Below are 10,094 nucleotides of genomic sequence, written 5' to 3'. Positions count from 1 at the left end.
GGGGAAGAAGGACTGGTATATGGTTAAATATGAGAAACTTCCAATTTTCTATAACAATTGTGGTTTGTTGGGCCACTAGTATGAGGAGTGTGGCACCGGTGAGCATGATGTGTCTAAGTTTGAATGGGGTGATTTCATACTGGCAGATGAATGGCGAGGAGGAGGAGGTGGTCGTCGATCAGGTAGAGGGGGTGGAAGAGGCAGAGGTGGAGCAGTGTTCGGTCGGGGTGTTGGCAGAGGTGCGCCGCCCAATGATGCAACTAATTCGGATGGGATCCCTGTGAATAACTGGAGGTATAACAGTGTGTTAAACACAAGATCTATGGGTAAGACAGTGATGGAGATTGAGGATCCAGGTGCAACAAATACTATTCTATCAAGCCAAGACGTGAGAAGTAATTTGCTGAATATGCATGGGAAGAGAGGACCGGATGATATAGTAAGTGCCCCTGGTGACTTGGGTACGAGTTTGGCTATTGTTCCAGTACACCAAGGAGGCTCCAAGGATGCCCTGGACAGCGGCGAGATTGTTGAGGATCCAGAGACTGTAATATCGGATCCGGCTGCTGTTAATACACCCAAAGAAAATGTGAGGAAGAAGGTAAAGGGAGAGGATGGATCTGTTATTAGCAACGATAATGATGTTTTGGCGGGCTCCCTAGAGGGGCGCCACCCAGGACAATGAATGCCCTGAGTTGGAACTGCCGGGGAGGGGGGAATTCCCGGACAGTTCGAGATTTGGCGACGATGGTGCAGTCGCATTCCCCCAAATTTGTGTTTTTGTGTGAAACTCGACAGAAAGCTAGTAAGATGAGGAGATATAGGGGTCATCTCGGCCTTAAGGGTTTTGAAGGTGTGGATAGCTCGGGCATGAGTGGTGGTTTGGCGTTATACTGGCATGAATCATATCAAGTTACTTTGCTGGGGAAGGATGAATGGTACATTGATGTTTCTGTCATAACTGAACCGAACGGTGAGCCATGGAGATTGACCGGGGTGTATGGAGAGCCTAGGGTGGAGAATAGACATCTTATGTGGTCTACCTTACAAGACTTGAGTGCACAATCTAATTTACCATGGCTAGTAATCGGAGATTTTAATGAGGCGTTGTGGAGTTTTGAACATATGTCCCTTACAACCCGCCCTGAACCACAAATGGCAGCTTTCCGAGATACTTTGATGCTTTGTGATTTAGTGGACCTGGGTTTTTCAGGTGTGCCCTATACCTACGACAATACGAGGTCTGGTGCAGCAAACGTGCGAGTCCGTTTAGATCGACCGGTGGCTACAAATTCTTGGCGGAACCTGTTCGCTTTTTACAGTGTGCGGCACCTTGCGTCTCCATGTTCTGATCATGTGCTGTTATTGCTCAAGGGTTCCCCGGACCAGGAACAACGTAATGTGCATCCACGCAGGTATGAGATATTTTGGGAAAGAGACGTCGGGCTACCAGAATTAGTCCGCAAGGCTTGGGAGGCCTATGCTGTGATGGATGATCTAGGCCATGTCAATAAAGCTTTGGGAGACACTATGGTGTCCCTTCGGAAGTGGAGCAGTAAAAAGTTTGGTAATATCACAAGGGACATTAATAAATAAAGAACCCGGCTAGAGGAACTAATGAATATGAATGCAGATAGTGCAGAAATCCAAGAGGTTTCGGATAAACTCAATGAATTACTGTACAAGGAGGAGATGATTTGGTTACAACGATCAAGGATCACTTGGTTGAAAGAAGGTGATAGAAACACGAAGTTCTTCCAGAGTAAGGCGGTTTGGAGAGCAAGAAAAAATAAAATCACTGAGATACATGATGCTAATGGTACTGTACACAAAGATGCTCAAGCCATGGGTGATGTAGTCTCGTCTTATTTTCATGACATCTTTGCTGCTGACGCAACCCTTGATGCCACGGAGGTTTTGGATCTTTTTAATTTAGTTGTTTCAGATGATGATAATGTTAAACTTTGTAGCGAATTTTCGGATGCTCTTTTTCAAATTGGGCCTAAAAAAGCCCCTGCGCCAGATGGTTTTCCAGCAAGATTCTTTCAGAGGAATTGGGTTGTGGTGAAGACTAATATAATTAAAGCAGTGAAGGAGTTTTCCAGAACTGGTATTATGCCAGATGGTGTTAATGAGACATCTATCATTCTTATTCCGAAAATTGCGAATCCAGTCAAGGTCTCCGATTTCCGGCCTATTAGCCTATGCAATGTTATTTACAAGATTGTTTCCAAATGTTTGGTTAATAGATTGCGCCCTCTCCTGGACGATATAATTTCTCCTGAGCAGAGTGCCTTTATATCTGGTAGGATGATAACTGACAATGCCCTGATTGCATTTGAGTGCATCCACCATATTAAACAGGAGAAGGATCCTACTAAGGGATTTTGTGCTTACAAAGTGGATCTATCAAAGGCATATGATCGGGTTGATTGGAATTTCTTCAGGCAAGTGATGCAAAAGATGGGGTTTTCACATCGATGGATTGACTGGATTATGACCTGTGTCACATCGGTGAGATATACTATAAAATTAAATGGATCCTCCTTGGATTCATTTGCACCCTCGCGTGGGCTTCGGCAAGGTGATCCACTCTCCCCGTTCTTATTTCTGTTCGTCGCGGATGGTCTATCTTCTATTCTCAGAAATAGGGTGAACTCTGGAATTATTTTGCCAGTGAAAATTTGTCGTAGGGCTCCGGAATCTCTCATCTTTTGTTCGCAGATGATACACTATTGTTTTTTGAAGCAAATCGTCTACAAGAGGAAAGAATTAAGTCTTGTCTTGACCTTTATGCTAGAGCTATAGGCCAGTTTCTAAATTATGATAAGTGTTCAATCATGTTCGGTGAAGCATGCCCTACCAATCTTGAGGAGGAGGTGAGAGATACTCGAATATTCGGAATGCTGGTTTCGAGGAGAAATACTTGAGTCTTCCAACACCCAATGGTCGCATGTCCAAAGGCAAGTTTTAAAATTTACAAGCACAACTCTTGAAAAGACTTGTCCAATGGGGTGATGGCCATCTTGCTCAGCCAGGCAGGGAAGTTCTTATTAAATCAGTGGTGCAAGCACTTCCTACATATATTATGGGTGTTTTTAAACTGCCTTTTTCTGTGTGGGATGATTTAACAAACATGATGCGGAACTTCTATTGGGGTTCGAGGGAAGGAAAACGAAAGGTTCATTGGAAGGCTTGGCAAAAACTCTAGCAGCCAAAATGTAAAGGCGGAGCTGGGTTTCAGGACTTTCGGATATTCAATCAAGCACTACTCGCGCGCCAGGCATGGAGACTATTGACAAAACCGGATAGCCTATGTGCTCAACTTTTTAAAGCTCGGTATTATCCAAATGGGAAGCTAGAGGACACTGTGTTCGCAGGTAACGCCTCGTCCACGTGGACGGCGATTTCTCATGGCTTGGATCTTTTGAAGAAGGGGCTAATCTGGAGAGTCGGCAATGGCCAGCAGATAAGCATCTGGCGAGACAATTGGATTCCAAGGCCTTTCTCATATAAACCTATCTCGCCACAAGGCACGTGTCGGTTCCGCTTTGTCTCCCAGCTGCTCAACAACAATGGTTCATGGAATGTAAATTTGTTGCAGTCTATTTTCTTGCCATGTGATGTTACAGAGATCCTAAAAATTAGAGCCTCGCCAAGACTTGGAGATGATGTGCTTGCATGGGGACCCGGAAGATTGGGAGTCTTCTCTGTGAAATCTGCTTACAACATGGCTTTTGAAGAAACCTACAGAATGACTTCGGTTGCAACTAGTTCGGCGCCTGATGGTCGTAGGACCTGTTGGAAAATCATATGGGGTAGCAACGTCCCACCTACAATCAAGAATTTTGCATGGCGTGTGGCTGTGAACTCGCTTCCAACTTGGAAAAATAAACACAAGCGAGGACTAGAGGAGTAGCACAGCCCCAGGCGTAATCTGCATCTAGCTCCGCCACTGTACACATATGATGTGCCGACGTGGGTTTACTAGCTAGTAGTCATTGGTTACCTCTTGCCGCCGCCAAGCATGACAGGGAACAGCATATCAGAGCAAGGATCACAACGCCGCGTACCAAGGGCGGAGGAGAAGTAGAACGCTTCATGATGCGTTCTCCTTCTTGTCACAGCTTCTCATGTGTGTTCTCTTTGTGCATGCATGTCTTGTTTTATATAGTAGGTAACGCAAATACAACTGCCTACGCGCACTCTGACTACAGTCTATATTACTAGTCTATATTCTTGGTCTCGGGGAATTATGTATGGTCAAAGTCTTCCCTTGGGTCAACAGGCAGGGCATCTTTGGAAATTTTAGCTTCAGAACAAATAATTGGTGGCGAGCACTGTGGAAAGATATTCCTCTCTCGTCTTGTATGGACCAAGGAGTCAACACTATCGGCTATACCTATCATGCAGCTTGTCGGCACCACAGAAAAAAAAGATAAGAGTTTCTTCGAATTGCTAGCTTATTACAAGACTTGTTTTTCCAGTTGAATTTCCCACAGCATGTTTTTTCTGCCAGTTTTGCTAATGGTCAGGTGCCTCAAAACAAGTATTGTTTGAGTCGAAACTTTTTTCTCAAGCCAGTAGCAGCCCATATAAAAAGGTTCAGCTTGTTCCAAATTTTTTCGCTAGCTTGGAACAGCCCATGTAAAAGGCTCGGTTTGTTCTAAATTTTTTTTCATTTCACTAGCTTGGAACAGCCCACGTAAAAGGTTACTGTCTTTTTTTTTGCGAATAATAAAAGGTTACTGTCTCGCTGGAGCATGCCCACAGTCCACACACAAAGGCCTGGCCTGATCAATCAATTTATTTTAAGATTCCCTAAAAAAACAAGTGCTTGTGTGTCTTGGACATTGCAATTTAATAATTTCAGTTTTATATATCTTTGCAATTTTCAGGATGTATCACCTGCAGTGCAATGGGTTCCAAAAAGTGAATATTTGTCATGAGACAGGATAAAATTTTCCATGGGCAATGTACTCAAATCGCAATGTTAAATAAAAGTGAAATTTGCCACGAACCATTAACTAAATTTTCCATGGTCAATTAATGAAATTTCCACTGTCCATAAACTAGATTTGCCAGGGTAAGTTACTAAATTTTCCATGGGTCCATTACTAAATTTGCCTTCAACAATTTTTGCCTTGGTGAATTGGTTATATGGTACCATATGAATTTGCCAACAATATTATTTTTCACACGACAACTTTGCCAACATTGAATATGAATTTGAATATCGGATTTCATGAAAACTAAAATTGCCATGACAAAAATTGGAGACATGCCAATTTCCGTGATCCATAAACTACATTTGCCATGCTCAATGAAATTAAATTGCAATGGTCCCACAAAAAAGTAGTTTTCCATGTTGCAAACAAACAAATTTTCCATGTTGCAAAAAATCTGATCTACTTCATTCTTTTGTGACGGAACATACATAACATTAACAATAGGTACTTGACATTTAAAACTCTTACAGATTATTAAGAAACGATGAATATAGCCATCTTACTGAAAGATTTGTTTTTTATAAAAGAACGCTAGAGCCATGCATCTCCATACTTAGTTTTCTGGAGTTAGTAACATATCGCTGGCACTGGCAGTTCTTCACTCTGCCAACAAAAACGATAAACTTCACATCGGTGGCACTGGAACAGCCTGCTGCAGGGTCTTGCGGTGCAGCACTGCAGGTGCCGGCGGCGTAGTGTTGGGGCGGCGGCGGTATGCCGTACCCTGGCGTGGCGCTGCGTGTGGCGCCGGAGGGCTCTGTCCCTCACGGGTTCCCTCCGTATGAACTGCATGCATGCACACCACAAGTTAACCGAGTGTATATGCAGAATATATACATTACATTACTTCTGTGGAGTGAACCAAGTAGTTCTCGCAAAAAAGAAGTTGTTAGTCTAGTAGAACAAATTACCTTGGATGTCAGCTGAGCATGGCAGGGAGCAGGGTATGAGTGTGATGGCCAGGATTGCCATGGCTGGTACCATGGAAGAAGAGGAAGATCTCATCATATGAACACCTTTTTTTCCAAGTAATTCCAATTGGCTCTATGACAACGGCAGAGAGAAGTTTTGTGTGCAAGACTTGTGCAGCGCAAAGACGTCGCAGGTATAAATATATATACGTACATATCGGATATTATGTAGTACCTACTCTGAAGAATCGTCTTAATAGAGACAGTTCACTTAATGGCCGGTCAAAGTTCTTGGCGTTTCAAATAAAAGAGTTGTTGTAGCTTATCTATAGCTTCAACCTATATGTAGTCATCACTGCAGCATGTGGACGCGTGGAAGCTTATGCGCTCTAGGTGCAGCCGGCTGGAATAGGTTGCACAGGATTTATTTAATTAGTTTGGATGGCGAGCCTCTCGTAGATTATGTGTATGAGCTATGTAATCTCGGGTTCGGCCAGTAATGGTTGTGTTTTTATTTATTTGTTTTACTGTCTGGAACTCGGTGACTTAAACTTGATTCATGTTTAATAATATGGTTGTGTGTGTCCAAATGATGCAGAGGCAGGTGGAGTTCCTGTCTGAGAGTAGTTCCAGCAGCTCCGCCACAGTAATTCAATACCCATACTAGTTGCATTATACAAGTATTTGCATTCATGAAGTAGAATATGTACGTCGACATCTTAGATGTCAATTTGCTTGACATCAATGTGCACCTTGAATGCTTCGATGTAGTCACTTGGACAAACGAGCTCGTCGATAAGGTTGCCACGGCAGACACAAAAGGTGATGGGTCCTTCAACAACGGGCATGATGTTTATTGAAAATTTTGTTTTTCACATGCCACCGGCGAGGGCCGCGGTGGCGGCAGGCCCGGCACCGAAGGCACCTAGGCGGGTGGACGCGGCAAGATCCCATCGGAGGCGGCAGGGGTGGTCCTTCTCGTGGGATCCGAAGGCGGTGGCTGGGGCAGCGATCCCTTGTCGTGGGGCGGTGGCCGAAGCGTCATCTGCCGGCGGAGCAAAGACCCTGGGATGGATGGCGGCGGTGGCAGCGCCCCATCCGACGGGGTGCCTGATCTACACGAAGATGGTGGAGGCGGCGACTACGGATCCAACCCCGATCGGATCCGCCGCGGGGCGGCCTTCAGCCGACCGGCGGCGCGTGGAGGGACCGGTGAGGAGACGTCGGATCTCCGCCGGTTTACCGAAGTCGGCGTTCGTCTACGTGGCGAGACTCCGCTCGGTTCCAGCCAACCGCGAGATCGGGATGACGTGGCTTCCGGTGAAAATCGCGCCTGACCGTGGTCATGGCGGACGATAGCGGCGTCTCGCACGTCGTTCCCGTCTCAAGGCATCGTCGTTGCAGGCCACGTCAACCTAGTCGGATGGTTCCGGGGGAAACCATAGATCTGGATATACCGGATCGGACAATGGCGACTTTCGATGTCGTTCTCCTTCCTAAGGGCATCGTTTTGGAACAAGTGTTGGCTAGAGAGGACAAGAGGAGGAGCGCGCGTGGTATCGGACACGTCGACAACAGCGAGTCTCAGCGGCATGGAGCAGCGGAGTGTCGCCGGTGGGCGTGTGATGATGGACGAGCGCGGGATGGTGGCGTTGTCTGACATCGCGGTGGCGTCGACGGCTGCTAGACCAGGCAAGGTTAATGCAGCAGTACAATACTAAAGATGGATTGGCGGCAGGTGGCTGCGGCGGCCTCATACCTGGCAGGTGTCCTGGTTAAGAAGTGCGCCGGACTGGTGGGTGACCCATACCCGGCAGGCGTCCTGGTTACGACCTCGGGTCTTAGATGTTAGGTTTGGCTGCGAGGTCTGTTTGACATTAGGCCCAGATTTTCAGCGCCCCTTCATTAATTCGATAGGAATAGCGACAGTTATTGCCTAGACGGTGACTTTAGTCTTACTGTTGTATGACTTTGTAAGGTCTTGTATGAATAATTAATAATGTGGCCGCATGCATCGCCAGATGCAGAGGCCGGGGGTCATCTTCCTTTTCTAAAAAAACATATACATGGCTACTCAATTACAGAAGGCTTAAGGACATTTTCATGGATGTCAACATGAAGCCCAATTGCTACGTCAAGGTATAATCCATTTTATTATTTTTTATCTGCCTCTCTATTCTTTCCTTTCCTTTTTTCTTTCCCACTACTGTGGAACATGGTTGAAAATCTCGTAGGGGATTTCCCTTGCAGCATGATCTATTTGCTTAGCAATCTGGTGACGCCAGTCGACAATGATGAAATGGCACAGCAATTTAGTCACTGTGTCAGCTACGTTGCAACATCCTGCGCCGCACGAGAAAATGAAGGAGGAGGATGAGGATGGAGAGGTGGGGAAATAAGGATATGGTGACAATAACAGCGATGATGGCGAGGATCCCGTTGTTGACGCTGGCCAGAATACGCAAGTAATGATCATGAAGGCACCGGGCTTGCCACTTCTGGCCAATTCCAATGATAGCAGAACCACTTTTTTGAGCCAAGAACCATAGAACAATTATTCTACGGTATTTTTTTTATATTAAATTCAAATATGTGCATAGAAAAGAGGACAAAGATAGCGAGAGTGTTAACATGGGTGTGCATGATACTTGTATACATACTCCCTCTGTAAAGAAATATAAAATGGTTTGAATCACTAAACTATGATCTAAATGATCTTATATTTCTTTACAGAGGAAGTACAATGAAAACTTCCACATGTGATTCGTGCGTAAAAGCCGACGTTTGCAGCAACCTGCAGGTTCTTTCGGTGTGGCACAAGTCTGACCGTCGCCGGCAGCGACGAAGTGCTTGCACATCCTGGACACCCCGCTGACCTCGTGCCTAAGGCCCATGGCGCTGGAGGACGTTCTCCCTCACGGTTTCCGTCCACAAAAGCTGCATGCACATAAGCCAGCCAAACACATTAGTTCCTTTTTGTTTCTCGTGGAAAAGAGTATGCACGAAACAACAATTCAATGTAGTTAGTTACCTCGGGCTGCCGCCGCCGGCGCCGAGGATGCCATGGAACAGCATACGAGGAGAGCCAACAAGAGACCAACGTGGGTGGAAGAGCGCTCCATGATCACGTCCCAGCGCTTCTCAGTGTTTCGCACAAGGAATGGTAGCTAGGACCAGGAGAAGTTTTTGAGTACCTATGATCTCTTCCTGCTAGCGTAGAAGCATATATATACCTATATTTGCTCACATAGTCAAAGTTCCCTATGCCAGCAGTCAACAAAGATGTTGTGTTTCGAGCAAGTGGTTGTCCACATTCAACCTTCATTTCTCAAGAAAGTCTATGATATCTTTTTATATCAAAAAGTATTTGTGGATATTGATTGTTTCTTCATATAGTATTAGTATTAATGCACTCGCAGTTTGTAATATCCCTAGACCGTACTACGATCATGTGCACTATTCAAGTGAGACCGTGGAATTTCAACAAGCTGATCGTGCCGGCCTACTAGAGAAATGTTCAAAAGTGGGGATCAATAAAAAGCTCAAAATTTCCTAGGGCTGCATTTGGATGTATCGAACTAGATTTGTGAATTTGGAACTGACGAACGTGAAGAAGACATATGTACGAAAATTCGTCCGCAAACCCTCCAAACCTCCAGAATAAAGAAGATGTGGTGCAGTACGACATGATATTCTGTTATCTACGTATTTTAAGTTATCCGTGTGCAGGCCTGTCCGTGTGGCAAAACACTACGAAATACACAAATGTCATTTAAACATAACAGATTTACAGTATAGGGTTATTACAGACTTTTTCGGGTATATCAGAAAATAAGCTAAAGACGAAAAGCTGAAAAGAACTGGATGGCTTTGTTCTTATTGGCTAATTTTAACCAGACTTGTCAGGACTTATTGTCACTACAGCTTTTGCATAAGCCACGGTTAAAATTAACTGGCACTATGTGTGGCTTCCAGTAGGAGCTGCGTCTGCTGCAACTGCTGGAGGAGTAGGAGGAAGCGGCAACGACGGCGATGGGTTGGGGTCGCACAAGGGGTACCTGCCCCAAGGGCAGCGGTGGTTGCGACCCCAGTGAGCTGTGGGAGGCCGAGGCGCCCCCAACGTTCTTCCATCTACAGGAGGTATATCTGCCGGAGGGGTTGGAGGAAGCGGCGG

At 45.5% G+C, this 10,094-nt stretch overlaps 1 long non-coding RNA gene across 1 annotated transcript; it reads right to left on the bottom strand.

The window, feature by feature from the left end:
* Positions 1-5,348: 5,348 nt before the first annotated feature.
* Positions 5,349-6,082, bottom strand: LOC119270923. The gene is made up of 2 exons (XR_005134367.1): positions 5,921-6,082; positions 5,349-5,795 (listed from the first exon to the last, which is right to left on the bottom strand). It is a non-coding gene; the product is annotated as an uncharacterized LOC119270923 (long non-coding RNA).
* Positions 6,083-10,094: the final 4,012 nt, after the last annotated feature.

Source organism: Triticum dicoccoides, chromosome 3A (genome assembly GCF_002162155.2).
Source record: "Triticum dicoccoides isolate Atlit2015 ecotype Zavitan chromosome 3A, WEW_v2.0, whole genome shotgun sequence".
Taxonomy (NCBI): domain Eukaryota; kingdom Viridiplantae; phylum Streptophyta; class Magnoliopsida; order Poales; family Poaceae; genus Triticum; species Triticum dicoccoides.
The sequence above is the reverse complement of the archived record's forward strand: the minus strand, read 5'-3'. Positions and strand labels throughout refer to the sequence as shown.